This window comes from Syngnathus scovelli, chromosome 12, assembly GCF_024217435.2.
Source record: "Syngnathus scovelli strain Florida chromosome 12, RoL_Ssco_1.2, whole genome shotgun sequence".
Taxonomy (NCBI): domain Eukaryota; kingdom Metazoa; phylum Chordata; class Actinopteri; order Syngnathiformes; family Syngnathidae; genus Syngnathus; species Syngnathus scovelli.
In genome coordinates this window covers 1,189,140-1,207,721 of record NC_090858.1, presented here as the reverse complement: position 1 = coordinate 1,207,721, position 18,582 = coordinate 1,189,140, and the positions used below count along the sequence as shown (strand labels likewise).

The following is an 18,582-nucleotide window of genomic DNA, read 5'->3' as shown; positions in this document are numbered from 1 at the left end:
CAGCTTGTCCCCAGGCAACGGATGCTTCACCGTCTTCTCGTCGGCCTTCGCAACGATGGATGGAAGACTAGCAAACTGAGAGCTCCTTACGGTGCAAAATGCTTGATGTTTCACATCCTTGATGGTTTAGTAGAAGCAATACTGACAAAAATGAGGAATTTAGCTACCTAAATGTTGTACAGAGAATGAGATGTACCCGAGTCAAATTCCTTGTTTGGCATGCTCAAACTTGGCAAATCAAATTTGATTTGATTAGATTTGATTGTGCCTTTAACGGGAAGTGTATTCTTGACAATATTACTCTTACGGACGGGAATTGAAACTCGGGAGAACAAGTTCCCAGTAATCCGAATCCGAGGAATAGTTTGTTTCCATGCCCAATGATTCCGCTTATTTATTACTTGTGTCGTAAAAGAGTGATGCGACATACAAGAAGTGTATTTTGGTTCTTAACTTTTACCACATGGCATCAAGGCAGAAGCACTAAACTTTGCTTTTGTCCCATTGAACTTCGTTCGATATAATTTTCAAAAGAGTTTGCGTGCAAGCGCTCATTTCCTCAATTGTGACTAGACGTTAACGGTGTCCCCCTCCTTCGGAAAATCTAGAATTTCCTTTTTAATGTCACTTGTCGTGACCACGGAGGTAAAATATCCACTTCCAAGGGATTGCAAATAAATCCATCTAATCTCCTTGTCGTAAAACATGTCTTCGTTTCAATGAGTCTGTTTATTGGTATTTTACCACCGCGCTCGCTCGCTCGCTCGGGCAAGTTCGTCACTCGTGAATGCCATCTGAGGTATCAGTCAAAATAGCGCCGGGTAAGCACCAGTTGACAGACACGCCAGGATGAGAGGCATCAGGAGCACGGTTGTCCCCGAAGGGGGGGGTGGAGGTCCGGTTTCAGGGTTGCACCATTGAGGCTGCCAACCAGACGGGCCCACCTGCCCAGTGGCTGCGGCCAGCTGGCCAACAATGTGATTAACGGCCTGCATAAACGCACTCAGCGGGGCCTCGCACACATTTGTGCATTCACTCACACGGCCGAGTGTTACTTGACGCTCGAGCCTGTTACGGAGTAGAGGCTCACACCCAGGCAGGAATGACATCCATAACTATTTAGTGCGACAACCCTCCGCTGCGCTGGCTGTTATCACTTTTCAAGACCGAGAGACTGGCTCTTGTCAATAGACACGTTATTCTGGAAGATCAATGGAGCAGATTTATGCACTGTGGTGTGAGTGGGCTTGGCTGGGCTGGGAGATTACACCCAAACCTGGATTCCATATCTGCCTTGAGCTCTTCACCGTCTGATTCTTCCATAAAAAAGAAAATGACATCATAAAGAGTAAACTGGGCTTGATATCAGACTCCCCGGCTCTAATCCCTTGGAGCTTTTTCACTACCTTTGATTTTCATTTTTCAAGGGCGGCGTTTATTCATCTCACGGCGGAGCGTAAAAACATGCACTGTGAAAACCCTCCATCATTCCTTCCCAGAAGAGCAAGGTCGCTGGATGAATGAAACAAACCTGATGCCTCAACTTGCTCTCTGCGGACCTCTAAGTAGTCTCGTTTCAAAACCCTAAATTATTTTTATACACTCATATTACTTTATATTTGTTTGCAGGAAACAAGTTCAATGCAACAATGACCAAATCAGGCCTCTAATGTTGATAATAAATACGTGAAGCTACTGCTTACAGCATGACCCAACGATATGCGGAAATTATGATGATTACATTTTTTTTTTTTCTTACAAATTGCAAGAAAGTGAATATCCACAATTCCTTGCTCCTAGCTACAACACCATTATAGTTCTATAAATATTCATATTCACATGCTTCATTTAAGTTTGCAGTCAAGAACATGCTGGCCGATGTCAGATTCATTGACGGACTTCAGCAAGCACGCCTGTAAAAAAGAAGTTGCTAAAATAAAACTCGGGAAAATATTCCAAAGCGCTTTCAGAATGACATTCAAAATGCGGTAATTGTGTCAGTAGCAAGAAGGAAATTGAGTAGATTAGTATTCTGTGGAGGGTATTGGGTGGAGAGAAAAAAAAAAAAGGTACTTGTTTTTTATCCCTCCCGTGAAACACCGCAGGCCGTACCATTGCTCCAAGTCCAGTTAATAACTACACCTCATACATATTACACTACAACACTTTCTAATTGCATTCATCACCAAAACCCTCACTTAAGTTCCCAGAGTATATTTATTATCATGCTAACTGGGTCTAAATTATTAAACCTTAATGATGTGGGCTCTGAAAATATGTTGTCCTTTATTTTCCCCGCAGAGGATCAATGCTATACATTAGCCGTATAAATTAAGTCATACTTTACCTAGGCATGTTGCCGCTTTCAATATTGGCCTCTCGGTAAAATGTATTCTCACAGTTCGCTAGCTTGCAGGCGCCTCTGGGGAGGAGATGATATAGTTTATCCTAATGAAAAAGCTAGCCGCTGCTAATGGTTTAAATGATACATTTGTGCAAGAACAGCAAAAGGGGGGCGGGGGGCACATGGGGGGAAATACACGCGCGATATCGGGGAGAAAACAAGATCATTCACACTCCCACGAGGCTATGATGTCATCTGACACCGAGTAGGCCGGAGCTCCTGGGAGGCCTCGGAAGCAAGGAACACTCGGTCGGCGATGATCGATGTGGGTCAGTAATAGGAATGGGCGATATACAATAAAGTCCATCACACTTAAAGGTTAATTACAACAGCCACAGTAGTCTTGGCTATTTATGACCAAAGTGCTTGTTATTAATCAACTTTAGAGTGCCTTGTAACATTATAAGGTGTAAAAGGCATAATGGTGTGACACTATGTAATCTCCGTCTTATTTAGGATACTTAAATAAGGCCTTTATTGGAATATTATCGCTGGAAAAGTGCCAATTAGCACGGTTAATCCAAATTCCCAATGAGCTTCGATGAATGACGCGCTTTGTCCGAACGGGCCATACGTTAAGACCGCACCGCCGGCGTAATTTCAAGTAACGGATGTCTTTAATTCGGAGTCGCGCGCGTTATTATCTTTCCGACAGATCTAAATGGAACACAATGGGAGCGAGCCCTCCCTTTTTCTAGGGTAGCCTGGAGATAAACGGAGATTAGGCCACATTGTCTCATCTCAAGCGCTCATCCATAACGCCTCTCCTCGGAGTGACTTCAATTACATTAACAAGCTAAATGCTGGTGCGAGGGGGGGGGGGGGGGGGGGCTTTAGAGGTAAAAACACAGAGGGAGGCTACAAAGGTAAAGCCCGTGACTGATGACACGCCGGTCGAGGAAACGCACAAGACCGAGTGCGTACGGACTGGGTAGCCTTGATATTTGCCAGAAAAAGCTTTGTATCTCCCGTTACGAGGATAAATTCTCGACGATCGCTAATTGTGCGATTCTTCTTGTCTACATCAACTTCAGCCCGACAGGTTATTTCAGCTTGTTATCGGGAAAACATTTATCCACTTGGAATTATTACTGTGCTCGAGCCTCTGGTGAAAGGCAAACACTAGTGAATCTTGTAGAGTTATGTTCGGGCCTCTCCTCATTAGATGGCCAATCGACTGGCGGAGCGGAGGGGCCCAATCGCCGTCCTTTATTGAGTGTTAAGGCAACAGCGACTGACATTAACATCTCTTTGCTTCGTCGTGAGCGGCTCTAGAGAAAATGGCCGCCATAGATCGTGGCGCTGAGGAGCGGCACGCAAGGTCAGATGCCTAGGAAAATACTTCACCGGAGGGACTTTTTCAAGAAATGGACAAAAAAAAAAAAAAAAAGGATGAAGGCAGAAAATAGAATGCAACGTGTCAATTTGATGAGTGCTCGCCACACCGTTCTCCCCCGGGCCGCAGAATTCACCGGAAACCGACCGGAACAAGACAAGCCACCTAATCGCATTTTGTGCGGATGAACCTATCGAACACCGTCGAGAATAAAACCTTGCCGCAACAAAACCGCCGTGGCTTCCGAGGGGCGCTTTTCATTCGGTGGCAATTACAGTCCGCGCACCTGGCAGCACGCGAGACATCCCAATCCCTAACAACGTCGCAGAGGAACTCTTAGAAGTACCGCCCTAAATTGGCTCTGTAGCGCCAACCCAATTAGGGCTGAAATATGGTAACTGCAGCGACCATTACGGAGGCGGCGAGATTGCGCCGCGAGAAGTGCACAAAGAGTAGGAGGGGGGTCCGCTTTGGAAGTGATGGGTTGCGCCAACTTCTGCTGACACAGCAGAAAAGGGCACCGTGATGAGGGGATAGCAGATAGGCAAAAGAGGAATGACAAACACTCCTAGATAAATATCCCGTGGCCATATATTAAAAGGAGGACAAGAATTATTACGTTTCCAGGCGAGGGCTACAATTTCATATCCTTGACGTCAACTCTGGATCTTGCAAAGTTGTTTCATGCTAAACCACTGCTGGTGCGGAATTTAAACTATGCATTGTTCACATTTCATTACTTTGCAAAGCAGTTGTAGCCACTGCTAAAGTACAAGTGCTCCGTAAATCACGACAATATCGCAAGATTTTCCCAACGATAGCCGTGATACAGTCTTTACTATGATAAATGATACACCAGAGAAAAAGAAAAAAATAGTGTTATTGGATACATCTTGTCTTCTTGCAAATTAATCATACTAAATATAATGATTAGAACAAAAATCTTTAATTAACCCACAAAGAGGAATGTCATATTTGCTTGAAGCCACAAAGTACATGCCAGCAGCACACGAGAAGAATAACAAAAATGCGACTATCTAATTACATTCGGCAGCATTAGCGGTTAGCCTGGCATTGTTTGCTTCGGCTTTCGCCGCCAATCTTAAAAACATGCACACTGGTGGGATGGTGGATGTCATCGACTAACAGAAGTGACAAATCCAGGTTTTGGCCTTATTTCTGTTTTCGTGCAGGTTAGCCATAGACCAGGTTGCATTCTGACTTATGTAGAAATTTAGGTTCTCACATTTGTCATAAAATCCAAGACACCCTATATGTAAACTTAAAAGAGAGAAAGCCTCTTGAAGATGCTTGAACTGATGGTTCAGATATGCAGTGCTGACAGTACACCGACCGATACTATCCATATATTTAAGAGCTAGCAAAGGGTATTTGAGCAAACGCGCAAAACAAATTGCCACTCCTACCTTGCTCTCTTTCTGTCTGGCTCTCTCTTCCTGGAGAGCCAGCGGTGGCTTACATGTGTTTCTGACAGCAGGGTAACTAATGTCCCCCGTGCCAGCAAAGGATTCTGATTTGATATAAGCATTCAAAGCTGTCTGCCTTGAGATATGGCATCTGTCAGCCTCCGCTACGATTGATTCCCCCTCGGCCTTAAATGCAGTGCTTGCAATGCAAGCCAAGGACGTTCGCCTGCCTGGTCAAGTAATGACAATCGTCTTTAAGAAATAATGGCTCCAACGTCGCGTTTGAAAAGTTGCCGGGCCGCATCCAATAATGAATTCCTGCTGGATGACACATTGATGTATTCCTATTCTTCGGATGGGACACTGTAGCTGCAGTTTAATTGACAAGAAATGAATTCAGGAGGTTGGGGGGGGGGGGGATGAGATGGCAGCAGGCGGGAGGGAGGAGGTAGGAAAGGGGACTAAATTCTGTGTGATCAGCAAGGTTTCAAACAATCATTGGCCAAGTGAAGTCTCCGCCGCCATATCTATAAGTCACCGTGTTTTATAGGCCATTAGGATCTCCAGAGAAGGGCCGCGTGGAGACTGCGGCTTTTTGTCGAAATTAAAATGTCAGAGTGGAAGAAATAGAACAAAACAGGGAATCTGCAATTAATTACCCGGCCATAAAAATTCAATAATCAGTAGGCGATGCTGTTTTGCTGCGCAGCGGTAGTCCAAATCACCGCCAACCGGAATAGAATACATTCATCTCGCCAAATTACATTTCTAATGTAAAAGAGGACCGAGCCGAGAGAGAAGGACCTCAGGTTGCGCAAGCGGTAATTTACTACGCAGCGTTAAAACACAAAAGCAATGCAAACATCCAAACGCAAGAAACAACGCATGGATCATTCGGGGCACAACTGACACGCTTAATGTGCTTTCCCTTGAATTTGAGTCAACTATCAAATGTGCCGGTAGGCTTAAGGTAATTGCCCTTAATGATTTTCAGATTCAACGCCGATGGGTATTCAAAAGTTTAAGTGTTGCTAATGTTCGGGAAGAGACTGTGCTACGTTCACTAAAGCCTTTGACAAATGAAGCCGAGGGGAAACCGCAAAGGGGGAGGAAGGCGCTCGGACTGGACGCAAATATATGGAGAGAAATTGCTCCCTAGATAATGAGGATGTCCAAATGGTAAATGTAGTCCATTAAAATATGATCTCATTGTTATATTTCAAATTGATAGAGAACATCGACTTCCGCTTACCACGATGTACTGCATGATAGCCGACCGTACACAAAGCCTTGATCCCTGTCCCGACTGTCTTCTAATTTATTGCGAGTAGTGGGAATGACTTTGTTGTTAAACAAGGACCCCCATTTGGATTAGCCATGCATTAAATAACTTTGTGGCCGGATTTACAAGGTATCTTTCATGAATAACTTTGACAGATTGGAATTTCACAACCCAGGGCAAGAATGTGAGCTTCAGCACTTGGCACCAAATGTTGCCAGGCATGGAATCATCAGGCATTGACGGATATACTCTAGATGATCTCTTATGATTTGGGCATCTTGTAAAAAAAGTCAACGACTGGATAACTCAAATGAAACAAATTGAGAAGTCGAGAATAGATTGCAACTTAGTCAAGTTAATGAGAATAGGACCCGGAGTCTAAGATTTTGCCAATCCAAACAATCCTAATTAGGAGAGACAGCAAGCCCCTTCATATAGTGCAGATTTGAATATTCCAGCACGGTTTGCCGAGTGACAGAAATGTTATGTGTCGGAAAAATGATTCAATGAAATGTACGCTTTCTCCACGGCCCACCCTTCCGTATGGAAATCACTTCACGGTTTGTTTGTGTCCTGCGCAAGCTAAGAGGTATAAAACAAACTGCTTGGCAGAAATAATTAAATACAAACCTGATCTTTGCTTCTTTGTTCAGGCATCTTTACGACGTTCATATGCGTCAAGGTGACAGAAGGGCATGGACGGTGCTGTTTAGGACGCCGCGTGGATGCCGGCCTCCCCCGGCACGCAGGGTGATCTGAAGGGGAAGGGGGAGTGGTTTTTAATTTAAGCAATGCGGCGGCGCCATATTTCACTCTCTCTTGTTGTCTCACATTATCTTGGTAAACATCCCGGGAACTAATATGATATATTTCCAAGGCGGCAGTGTTTCATCCTGCTCCCGGTGTGATTGATGAACGACGGCGGGATGAAACCGGGACAGAGATTTATAGCGCTCGGGTGCGCCGAATATGTATGATTATCAGCTGTGTGGCGAAGGCGGCTCACTTTGAGTGATAGGCGCACGGACAGAATTCTACTAAATGACTCCATTCCCCCTGAGAAGTCACAGGAGAAGTTTTATTTCATGCCGTCCCTCATTCGGGTCCTCTCCAAGAGCGTGTGCCGTGAGACGAGCCTGTGACTGAAACCCTAAAATCTAAATCACGTCACCTGAATGGGTTATGCGTGTCATGCACATCCTGCCTTGGCGCAATCTTTCTTCTGACACACGGCGGCCATTTTGGAGAAAAAAAATGAAATGATGCAACTCGCTATCGCCGGTGAGTTTCGATTCAATAAAATATCAGACGTCAAATTTCGCATCTGATGACAAGACGACTCACCTGACTGTCAGACCTGTGCTGGAATCTTGTGTCGGTTAGCTATCAGCTCGTGGTCAATGCTAGCTACACCTCTGTTAGCATTTGTCCTCAGAAGGAGCAAGGCATCTTTGGGCACTCTAGACAAAGAAGGAAAAACACAAATGGGTGTAAATAACAGGCTTCTTTTTCCAGGTGATGGTTTTAGTCAGATTCCAGATAATCGAGTTTTGCTCGTGATGTTAAGCACAAAATCAAACGACACCGAATTGACGCAAAATGCTTTTCATCTCCTGCAATCTTCTGGGAGTAAATTCATGGGAGCGTTGTTCGAGCTATCGCATTATTTTATTATTTGTTCACTTTCTAGGGTGTGTTGGAGGTGAAAAAATTGGGAACGGCTGATGTCGTTCCCAGTGTGAAATGTGACGTACGGTAATTCCGTCTAACCTCTGATTTACTTATAATACCTATTGGCATCTTTGAGTGCCTCGAACATCCATCCATCCATTAGCCGTGCCGCCTTGAACAGTCAGCTCCTAATTGATCGATAGGATGTCACCATAAATCCAAACTCCCATGCGCTTTATTGATTCTCCCAGGGTGCCGGCTGCTTCTCTGCATACAAGATTGTCTTGTTCCATCAGGCGTGTTTTTAGCCACGCAACGGCATTATCATGCAAACTGTACACTTTTCGCCATCAATGAATTACTGACTGGCATGACACGAAAGACACCCCAGAGAGGACTTTGTTTCCTATTCACTTTAATTTACGTTTACACAAGGATCATAAATATCGCTAATGCACAGGGGTAGCGTTGTCAGAGTAATTGTTTCCTACGGTGTGCTCCTTTGCTAATACTGCTGACCAATACTCAATTGTCAAAATTGGAACGGCGTAAGATGTCACAAATGCAAAGTGAAATTATTTAAATGATCAATTATTATATATTATTATTAATTCCTTTCAAAAGAAGAGCAAATTATTTGGAACATGAAGCAATAGCTTCGTGTTGTGATCATTTTCATGTTGGACATTAGGGACAGGAATAATTTGTTTGTTTCAAATGAGGAGGAAATGGGTTTGAATAGTAAGGAAATTTGGATTTGATAAATGACTACTCCACAAATACTGTATAAGTATTTATCGTATTTTTTATTTGTAAACTGTGCTATCGTGTGCCTCCTTTGCGCAACTTTGCATGGCTGTATTTAGTTAAGTCACACTGATTCTACTGGATGTCTTACATTTAATAGATTGCACAACAAGTCAGGCCCAATTTCTGAAGAGCTGAAATGTTGGCTTTTTGGCAGGAAAAACACAGATGTAACAAATGTGATTTATACCAGATTAGTTCACTTATGAGTTACAGTCGGCCATTGTAGCCAGCAAGCGTGTGCAATTACCTCACCTAAATAGAATGCGGCCATCACTGAAGGCATGAATTTGAGTATTACATAGAAAAATAAATCATGTTCCAGACAGTGGCCAAAAGTTAGCTGGAAAAAAAAAACAGTGCGGTTTTGTTCAAGGGAATTCATCTCTGACAAAGCGCAACAAAGCACACATTCACTTCCATACCGTAGGCCTCCAAGCACACGAGAAATGACCCCACCCGTGTCCATGTGACTGTGAAGCGTGGCCGAGCAACAAGGTCCACAAGGCGGAACTATGAGAGGGCCTGTTGTCACATCATTCGGATTCAATAAAGAGCTCACATGGTAACAACAAGGCCTTGTGGCACTTGTTTCAACCAATTGTTTGGCTGGAGATGATGAAGCTGCAGCAAATCATGTTGAAACTTGGGTGACCAGGTTATGAGGAGCTTATGATCAGGGGATGCTTTGAGAATAATTGTCAATTTTGGCTATGTGAAGCCCTTTGAGACTGTTTGTGATTCAGGGCTATACAAATAAACTTGACTTGACTTGACATGAGAGCTCACACACGCTAAAAGCTAAAAGGCTTTATTTAGGAGAAGATTTATTTCTTAAGGACCTGTTTATTGTCCAAGGCCAGGAATCGGAATTTGAATGGACGCAGATGAGCGCACAGTGGAAGGTCGATGAACGCAATCTGTTTCGTGACACCACCGGTTTATTTCAAAATTGCTCATGTTGAGACTAATCAATGCTTACACTACCATCATACTCTTCAATTGAATTCTATTACTCATTTTAAACTGAACATTAAAATTCTCATATCTTACAGTATGTGTAATTCTCTAAAAAGCTCATATAAATAATAAGCTCTATGGTTATCATCACACTTTTCCTCTTCTTCAGTGGCATCCCAAAAAAGCCAAAGAAAAACTCAGATGTTCATTGAGCTGACGTCTTACGGGGTGTCCGACTGCGGGTGAGCCACTGAAGTCAATTATCAAATCCCATCCATTGTTGCTCCCTGCAAAGTGTTGACAGTTTGAGGTTAACCCTTTCCAAAACGGAGGCCCCTAAGAAAGAAGCAATGCCCTCTGCGGACACCGACGCCACTCCCCTGGCTGCTCTCGTTTCATCTCGCTCTTCCGATGATGTATGTGTGACAGGGGGGAGCGCCAGTAAAACCCTGCATATATGCCAAAATACATTTTACAAGCACTGCTCTAATCAGCCTGCAGCCAGAGGCTCATAAATTGCTTCAGTGTGTCTGGAAGTGGTGAACAAATGCAGCTTATGGTCTCCGCTGAGGCTCCGATATACAGTACAGCAGGCCACGCTCCCTGCGAATGATGCTTGTGAGTAACAGAGGGAGGAACAATGCGGTGCCTTTATATCAAAAACCTGACAAGGACAATAATATATGGGCCCGTTTAATCAGCTGAGTGCACGGAGGCAAATGTTTGCATACCGTCGCGAGCCGTGGCCGCACGACAGAATCGGGATGCCTCGCAAATGTCCAAAGATGTCGTCACGTCGCCATTTAGCTATCACTGCAGAAATCGTCAAAAGGTTGTGTGGGGTTGTGATAAATGCCTGCTCATTATGAATTATCCCAATGATTTGTGTCGCTTCAGCAGGTAGAAGAGTCACCAGTAGTTGTTGTGCACTTTTTCATAGGCGGCAATAACCTTCAGTGTCCTCCGCTGACGGGAAATGCAGTTTATCAAGTGTGGGACGACACCGGCGGGCGGTGATATATATGCAGGACTCTACTTCCCGAGATAACTCTTAATAGCACCGAGCCCTGTTCCTTCTCTGGATTTTTTTTTTCTTTTCTCAACCAAGAGGGAAATTCTTGAGGTTGAAGAAGCTGATCAAATAAAATAATGCTTTTAAGTTTGCGCCGGGGTCCCAAAATGACTTCAGCTAGTCCTCAAGTGGCTTCTAAGAATGAAATAAAGGCACCTTGTCATCTCATTAAAGCAGGGTAAGTGTAATCTCGGTCTTTGTGATTTGATTTTCAGCCAAGCTGCGGACCAGACAAATGCATCGCCCGTTCCTAGGCCTACGTTGTGGAGTGGAATAATGAAACCGTACTGAACTCTACAAGAAATATTCCAAATGGGGAAAAAAAACAGGGTGATAAAAGTGAACTGGAACAGAAGATATAAACGTATACTTCATGGACCATCTTGCAGCTTGTTTTCAATGTATGCTTTAGGACACTAATGTGATAATATCAGTCACTATCTTTGACTGTTTTTGAATTTGAGTGTAGCTGATTAACCAAGCCAGAAAGGCCTGCAAGCACACCCCGAGTGGTCTTTGCGCAAACACGCATATATGGGTTTTCCTGGTTTTTATATGCTACCAAATGAACTTCTGCATAGGAAAGCTCGTAACCACAAGACTGGTGTCTATGAAACCCAAGAATTGCTGCTTGTGATTCAAAATGTACACTAGGGTTGGGGTTTATACACACAGAGCCTCCCCCCCCCCCGCACACACACACCTTCTGCGTGGCCAGTCAATAAGCAGACTGCGGCTTTGGCAGTGCTCTGTCTTATTTACAGGACGTTTGTAGCACTTGACATTTATCGTGGCTGCAGGGCCGTGAACTTCATGCAAACGCCACCGAAGCATTCAACGCCAAGGGCCCCGCCGCGCCGCCCCGCCCCGCCTCCCCCCGCTCGGCGTCATCACAAGTCTTTTCACGCTAAGATAAATCACTTCCACTGGGCCCCCGAGGAGAGGGCTAGGGGCGTGGGGGATGAGAGGACGGGGCGAGAGTTCAACCGGGAAAGACGGAAGAAGGGCGGGGAGACGGCCAGTCAGGGTTCAGAGAAAGGGGGCAGTAGCGTTGAAGGAATACCCGCAGGTTAAAGCCAGCCTGTTTCTCCCTCATTAATTGTTGGACGCAGTCACACAAATATCACTAACCATTAAGACAACAACATATGGTGGGGCTAAATGATCTTTAGATGGAGCACGGGCCTTTCTTGGGTGGACCGCGAGACATAAAAGCCCTCCTGAACCAATTGTGGATGTAATACACCTTGCAGCTATTTTGGCTCACTTGGGAGTGGACACTACATTAACGCAATCTAAAACAGCATCTTGTGTGGTGTTTACCAATTAAGTGACACATATAGCATCTATCCATCATGTTGGCCAGCACTCTGCAGGCTCACAGGAGGGCTTGGCTTGTGAGCTTGCTTTCTGGCATTTGGCTGAGCCGTGAGGCTTCTATCAATGACATATGAGTGAAAAAACCATTTCATACTCTTTCCCATTGCAGTGAGAACATCACACATCATGTGTGATGTCATACAAAATGTCATACAAAAGGGGGGGGGGGGGAACTTGAGATTTTTTTTATTTTATATAGGTTTTACTGTATGATAATAAAACAACAAAATAAAGGAATGAGTAGACAAGATTTCCAACAAATTATTTGTCTTTTCGCCAAGAATTTCCTAAGGATTCAAGAAGGAATTATAAATGGTTGCCATAAATTAAACACTTTGGGGAAAAAAAAGCACAATACAAGGAAAAGTCCAGAAGAGAAAAGGGTAACCTTCCATGATCAAGTCAGATGGGTTGGGCCGCTCATGGGCAGAAAAGTACAAGCGCTAATGGTGGCAAGGCATTCAAAATGGCTCGACTATAGAATGACGAATGTGGTTATGGCACCCACCGAATCCTCTCAGCATATTCCGTCAGGCCATATATCCTGCCGCGCTTCGACAAATAATAAATCCGACTTCATGCAGGTCTCGTTGATTCATTACAATGCATTGGTCATAAATTAACAAAGTGGTTTTCAGATGCTTTCAACTTTGTCATGGCAGTAACTTACAAATCATGGGAAAACAGAACACGAGACCATTAACCCAAGTTAAGCAATGTGGCGAGGAGGGAGGGGGGGTATTAGAACGTTAATGCTTACCAATCCAAATGCTTAAGGGTTTTTTTTTTTTTTTTACATCATGGTTTCCTGTAGAACAGCTATGCTGAGAATGTCATCATTTCCCCAGATGTATTTTATTTTATTTTTTTTAATTTGCTGTATTTCTCGACTAAAAATGTGTTCACCAATGTAAATGCATTTCAATGCAACTCCACCGAATGGCAACGTTGAGGAAGAACAGAAAAACCTGGATGATGAGTTGCTTTGGCTTTCTGTCAGATCAACAGTCCATGCTGAGGATGCAGTTTTCATAGATAGCATGGAGATAAATAGATATTATTATTATCCATGCGTGTGTTTTTTTTTTTTTTTTTTTTTTTGGATCGCTGTTTTTCCACAACAGAAGTCTGCTTATAGCGCTGGTAAACGAGGCATAATTGAGTGTTTTGTCTTTCCTTTTAACTATTCAATCAAACCGAGAGCACCTCGCCTAGTCTGTAAACCAGCATCAAAAAGCTCAGCTCAATAATTATAATGTCCGGGATCCTTTTGAGGGATGAAAAGAAAAAAGAAAAAAAAAAAAAAAAATCAATAGACTAAGGACAAAGAACCTATAGCCCATCACTTAATTCTCTTATCACTGTGATTTAGGGGAAGAGGAAGATGTTAAATAAGTGTAAATCTTTTAGCTATGACTTTGAAGGTGCTTTATGGCATTTCTTACAGCATCTCCCAGACAGAATGTCCATACCTTCCACCGAGCACACAATTTATGGCTTTATTACCCTTTGTCTTAAAGAGCAGGGAGACATAGCAGGGAGGGAGGAGATAACAGCCAAGCGAGGTAGCGCATCACAGGGGTGCTTGGTTTAAAAAAAAAAAAAAAAAAACTTGATGCCATCATCAATAGAGAGCCATCTCTATGACAGCTTTACGGCTTGGGAGCACAGCTTCTCTTCAGGGCTGGCAGATGAAAATGGCGTACCCCCCACCTGTGCCAAACTACTCTTCCACAAAAAGCAGGTCGGCACAAAAGCTGCTCAAATTTGGAATGAAATGATCACGATTTTTTGGGGGGGGTTTGAAAAAAAAAAAATCATACAAGTTTGGGAACTGTCAAAGCATTTTTACCCAAGCCACACTAGGCTTTGTTGTGTATTTTATTTATTTTTATGACACTTTTAGAAAGACAGAAAGTACCAGTACACAGAGTCCTTCAGTGTTATGCCTCTTGAAGATGATCGCCAGTAGTCATCTAGAGAACTGATAAAAACACTCTGTGATACTCTACGTCTATTTTTTAGACGATCCCAATGCGCACGAACATTCACATCATGTTAACGATGTTAAAATGTTTACAAATTGGAAAATTTATTTTTATACAAATTAGCAGTATAATTCAATCAAACTGGGGCACGTGGGGGGAAAAAATACAGCAGCAAAAAAACGCGCACCCACCGAGAAAGCAAAATTCAATATCTAAATAAATGTATTCCCAGGTGATCTGATTTACTTTGCCTTCACAGCAAGGCCGCCACCACTGTGCTAGAGGTCACAGGGAGGACTAACATAAAGGGGTCCGGTGGGGGGGAGGACATCGCACGGGACCATCTTCACCATAGTCATGGGTTCCTCTGAATGAGGCAGATGCTTCCTCATATTTTCTTACTGTGCCGACAAGTGGCTTATTGTTTCCCTTGATAAGGATACAGTGTTCCCAGTAATGGGAATTAGAGGGAGGCGTAAGTCACCGAGACACAGCGTGAGACTGAATCAATAGATAATAGCACATTTCTCATGGATTTAAAAAAAAAAGAAAAAGAAAGGACCCAGTTAGTGTCAGTGCTGTTTAGATGGAGCGTGTGGCCTCTTATTTGTCTGGGAGCCATGCTCAAGGAGTGTGTACGTGTGTGTATGAAGAGTCGGAATAAAAGCTCCACTCTGCTTGAACTCTGTGGACGTGGCTTCACACATTTTCCAGACATATTCCGCATAACATGCATTTAATTGTGCAAACTCATGACAGCTGTACAACAAGGAATGACCAGATGGCAAGATACAGTAAAGTCAAGTCAAGCCTTTGAAGACACGGCGACCGAGTCATGAAGAAAAACAAGACAGAACGACTCATTTATGATTTGAAACGTATTACTGCTATCTGAAAGATTGTGACCAAAAGAGGTCGATGCGACGTGACAAGAAATTATATGCGCATCTGTCACCAATGGATTTGACTCCAAATAGGATCTGTGCGACAGAAAATGGATTTTGATGTTCATTGGCTTTCATGCATTTTTTTTAGAAAAAAACAAAAAATGGGAATAAGGGCCAAGTTTCATTTGGGGATCATTCATAATTAGTCTAGAGCAGACTAATGTATTTAAGATCCTCAGACATCCTGCCTGCCGATTAATCGGTCATCTAATTGTGTCAGTAGCGGAAATTTACTGAAATGCTCATCACTAAAGGAGAACCTACTGTTTTTTTGTGTGGGAAAAACACATCTAGCGTTATAAACTCAAAGTGACTGTGCAATATGCGTGTTAAATCTTTGCATGATTTTGGATCTCCAGGAAGCCACGAGCATTGTCTCCAAGCATCTAACATGGTCAGCGAGGGTGTCCTCCTCCTTGACAGGCGGCCCTACGGCCATGGAATTCATTAAGCCCGGAGAATAATTACTCTCCGCCGCCATGTGACACCCTCAATAAATTAAACGCGGCGCTTAAGTTTTAAAGGCAATCGCATATTGTGGCCATCACTTTGAGGCTGGCCTTTCCGTGCTTTCGCATTATTTGTTGGAACAATGTGTGACCACAACTTAGTAACTCAGCCCAGCAGCTGACTACAGATGAATGGGCAATGCGCCGACGAGGTCGGTCGGTCGGTCGGTCGGAGAAGAGAGAGAGGGGAGGGGAGGGGAGGGGAGGGGGACTGTATTAAGAACCATGTGTATGTATCTTCATAATTAATGAATTCTAGTCCATCAGGCTAATCTAATTATGAAGAATGCTTTCATCTGCCATGAATCATCTCCACACTTTGTAAGACTCACTGGGGGAAATAACCCAGACATTTACATTTTTCTTTGTGAAAAGCACAGAGGAAACTTATTGGCTTGACGCAAAATGATTCTTAAAACCCTGCGGCTAATGGCTTTAAAGAAAATGTAATTATGTTTTAATAATTGACAAATTAAGCCCGAGGAGCTTAGATTTTTTTTTTTTTCGCCAACAGTCTTGATCCGTAAAAGTCACTTTTCTAAGCAGCTGCATGTCTAAAAGAGGTAATTAGATTCTAAGTAAACAGCCGTAAAACCTCGGCAAACACACTCGGCGGACAGCTCGGGATTTGCGGTGAGATGGAGATGTCATCAACTCCTCAAAATGGCGTGATGGAAGATAACGCTACTGCTAACGGGGCCCCTCCAATTTTTAAGTAAAATACCTTTGCGGTTCTCCTCCACTCTATACAACGTGTAACCATCCAAACAAAGCAATCTTGAATTTGACGTCTGATTCATTTTTAGATTTCACTATTCACAACATGTTTTTGTGTGAACGTTAGCCAAAAAGAGAGCTAGCATTTGTGCCATGAAAAGACTGCACTTCCATTATTTCCTATTGGAATGTTTCAAAATGCTAAATCATGTGTCCAGAACAGATTGCTCTGTCAGTTTTCTGCTTAATAACTCCAATGAGTCACTTGTCATGCGCCAGCCACACACATACATATGCCGTGCAGATCCTTGCTATATTTCCAAAAGAGGAAGACATATGTCATCTTTCTTCCTTCAACTCCCTCTAGCCAAAAAAAGAAGTTGACAAAAGCCTTCTAGTTAGGCTGTTTGGAGCTGATGTTCTGTCATTACATGAGGACCACTGGCTGAAAACCAAGAGAAACTTTATATCTCCTCCGTCTCTGCTCTTTTCAACATGTACTAGTGATCTCAATGAGCCACGTAATGCAGATTGGACCTGAATGTGACATATAAGTTGAGTAACGTGACACGACCTTGGTGCCATTTGAAAGATCATAAGCCGCATAGAGAGACGTTCTGTCGGGATGCGGAGGAACCAACGAGTTCTCAGCTGCCGCCATTCATCTCTGTAATGACAGCGAAAGCAGTCGAAAGCCGACGGGCTCTCGACAAGGCACCGAGCTCGCCTCTTTCAACTTTGATTAGGTGACTTGCCAGGAGATGAAGAGAAATCATTTAGTGGAGGATAAGTGTGTCAGAAGATAATGGCAACGCAGTTAGAACGTGGAGAAGGAACCACCGCCATCTCCTTGGAATGATAAAAACCCGTAAGAAAAGCGCAGATGTTCAAGTTTCTTGATGTGTTCGAAATAGTTCTGTTTTCTCATACTCAAATAAACCTGAAATGGGTGCATTCGAATTCAGCAAAAATAAAAATCTTGGAATTTGGCGTTCAAAAAAATGTTGATTGGTGTCATGATGAAAACATGATTCATAAATCATCACATACAAGTACTAGAACAGTGCAATATTAATTACGAAACGGAGAGAATATATTTGAGAGCCTATAATTTGGGGGTTGTTCGGCAAAAATGATTATCTTTAATTTTGTTTCGAGGCATGCGAGTAACCTACCTCACGGCTGTCATGACACGGCACCGATACCGGTTGGGGTGGGGGGGACAATTAATTTAGCCCCAACTAGGGTTGTCAAGTGATTCACATAGCTGACTGACTAAGGTCCAGCTGGCGCGGCATCAATTCTCATTCAACGAGCTCTCTGACAGCCACCATGGGTTTGAGTGACAACCGGTCCAGGGTGTCGTCCAAATTCCCAGGAAGGATGGATGAGGCTAAAGTCAAGATAGACCTGCGTAGAACGCCTTAGCATAGAATGTTGACACTACACAAGGGTTTCAAGTCGACAGACTGGTGGAAAGCCATTAAAAAGTTGTAGTGCTGCTTTTATTTATTCTAACAAGGCAATTAATGGTTTGTTGTTAAGGGGACTGTTGAAATAGAACCTACTACTTTCTGCCATCGCGCAACAGTACAAGGAAAAAACCCCAAAAGAATTTATGATGCATTTTCCTGCTGATCGATTGAGGCCATTTCATCAAATGCCCGTCCGTCCCTATACTAAACCCTTCTGAATGTCTTTCAAAACTTTACAAAGGTGCCCTGACCAAAACAAAACACAATGACAGCAACTGCTTTATGACATCCTTCTCTTTATCTCACAGTCTTCTCGAATGACAGAGCCAAAGAGAGAGGGAGAACGAGAGCAAGCGCAGGGACCCGCGGTGTGTTTAGAAGGAAGATGGCTGTCAGTTGCCGTCAATCATCGGCGTTTTGATGCCATCGTCTTGGCACATGCCTGTCTGTCTACCAGCGAAACATCTATCAAAGAGTCGTTCCAAACAGAGACAGGCGCTGCCGCGGAAACGCCGGGAAATCCACACGCTCGCTCATTTCCTTTGCAGCTGCCGCGTGAACTTTGCGAAATCCAGATCCGTGGATTGTGACGGATGCCGTCGTTCTT

The 18,582-nt window shown here is 43.6% G+C and overlaps 1 long non-coding RNA gene across 1 annotated transcript in view; it reads right to left on the bottom strand.

Annotated features, from left to right (window-relative positions):
• The window catches only part of LOC125978872 (uncharacterized), a 49,189-nt gene that overhangs the window by 22,377 nt on the left and 8,230 nt on the right, over positions 1 to 18,582 (bottom strand). The window contains exons 3-4 of the long non-coding RNA XR_007485145.2: positions 7,794 to 7,909; positions 7,080 to 7,204 (exon numbers count right to left, since the gene is read on the bottom strand). This is a non-coding gene — a long non-coding RNA (uncharacterized lncRNA). The remainder of the gene's footprint in view (positions 1 to 7,079; positions 7,205 to 7,793; positions 7,910 to 18,582) is intronic.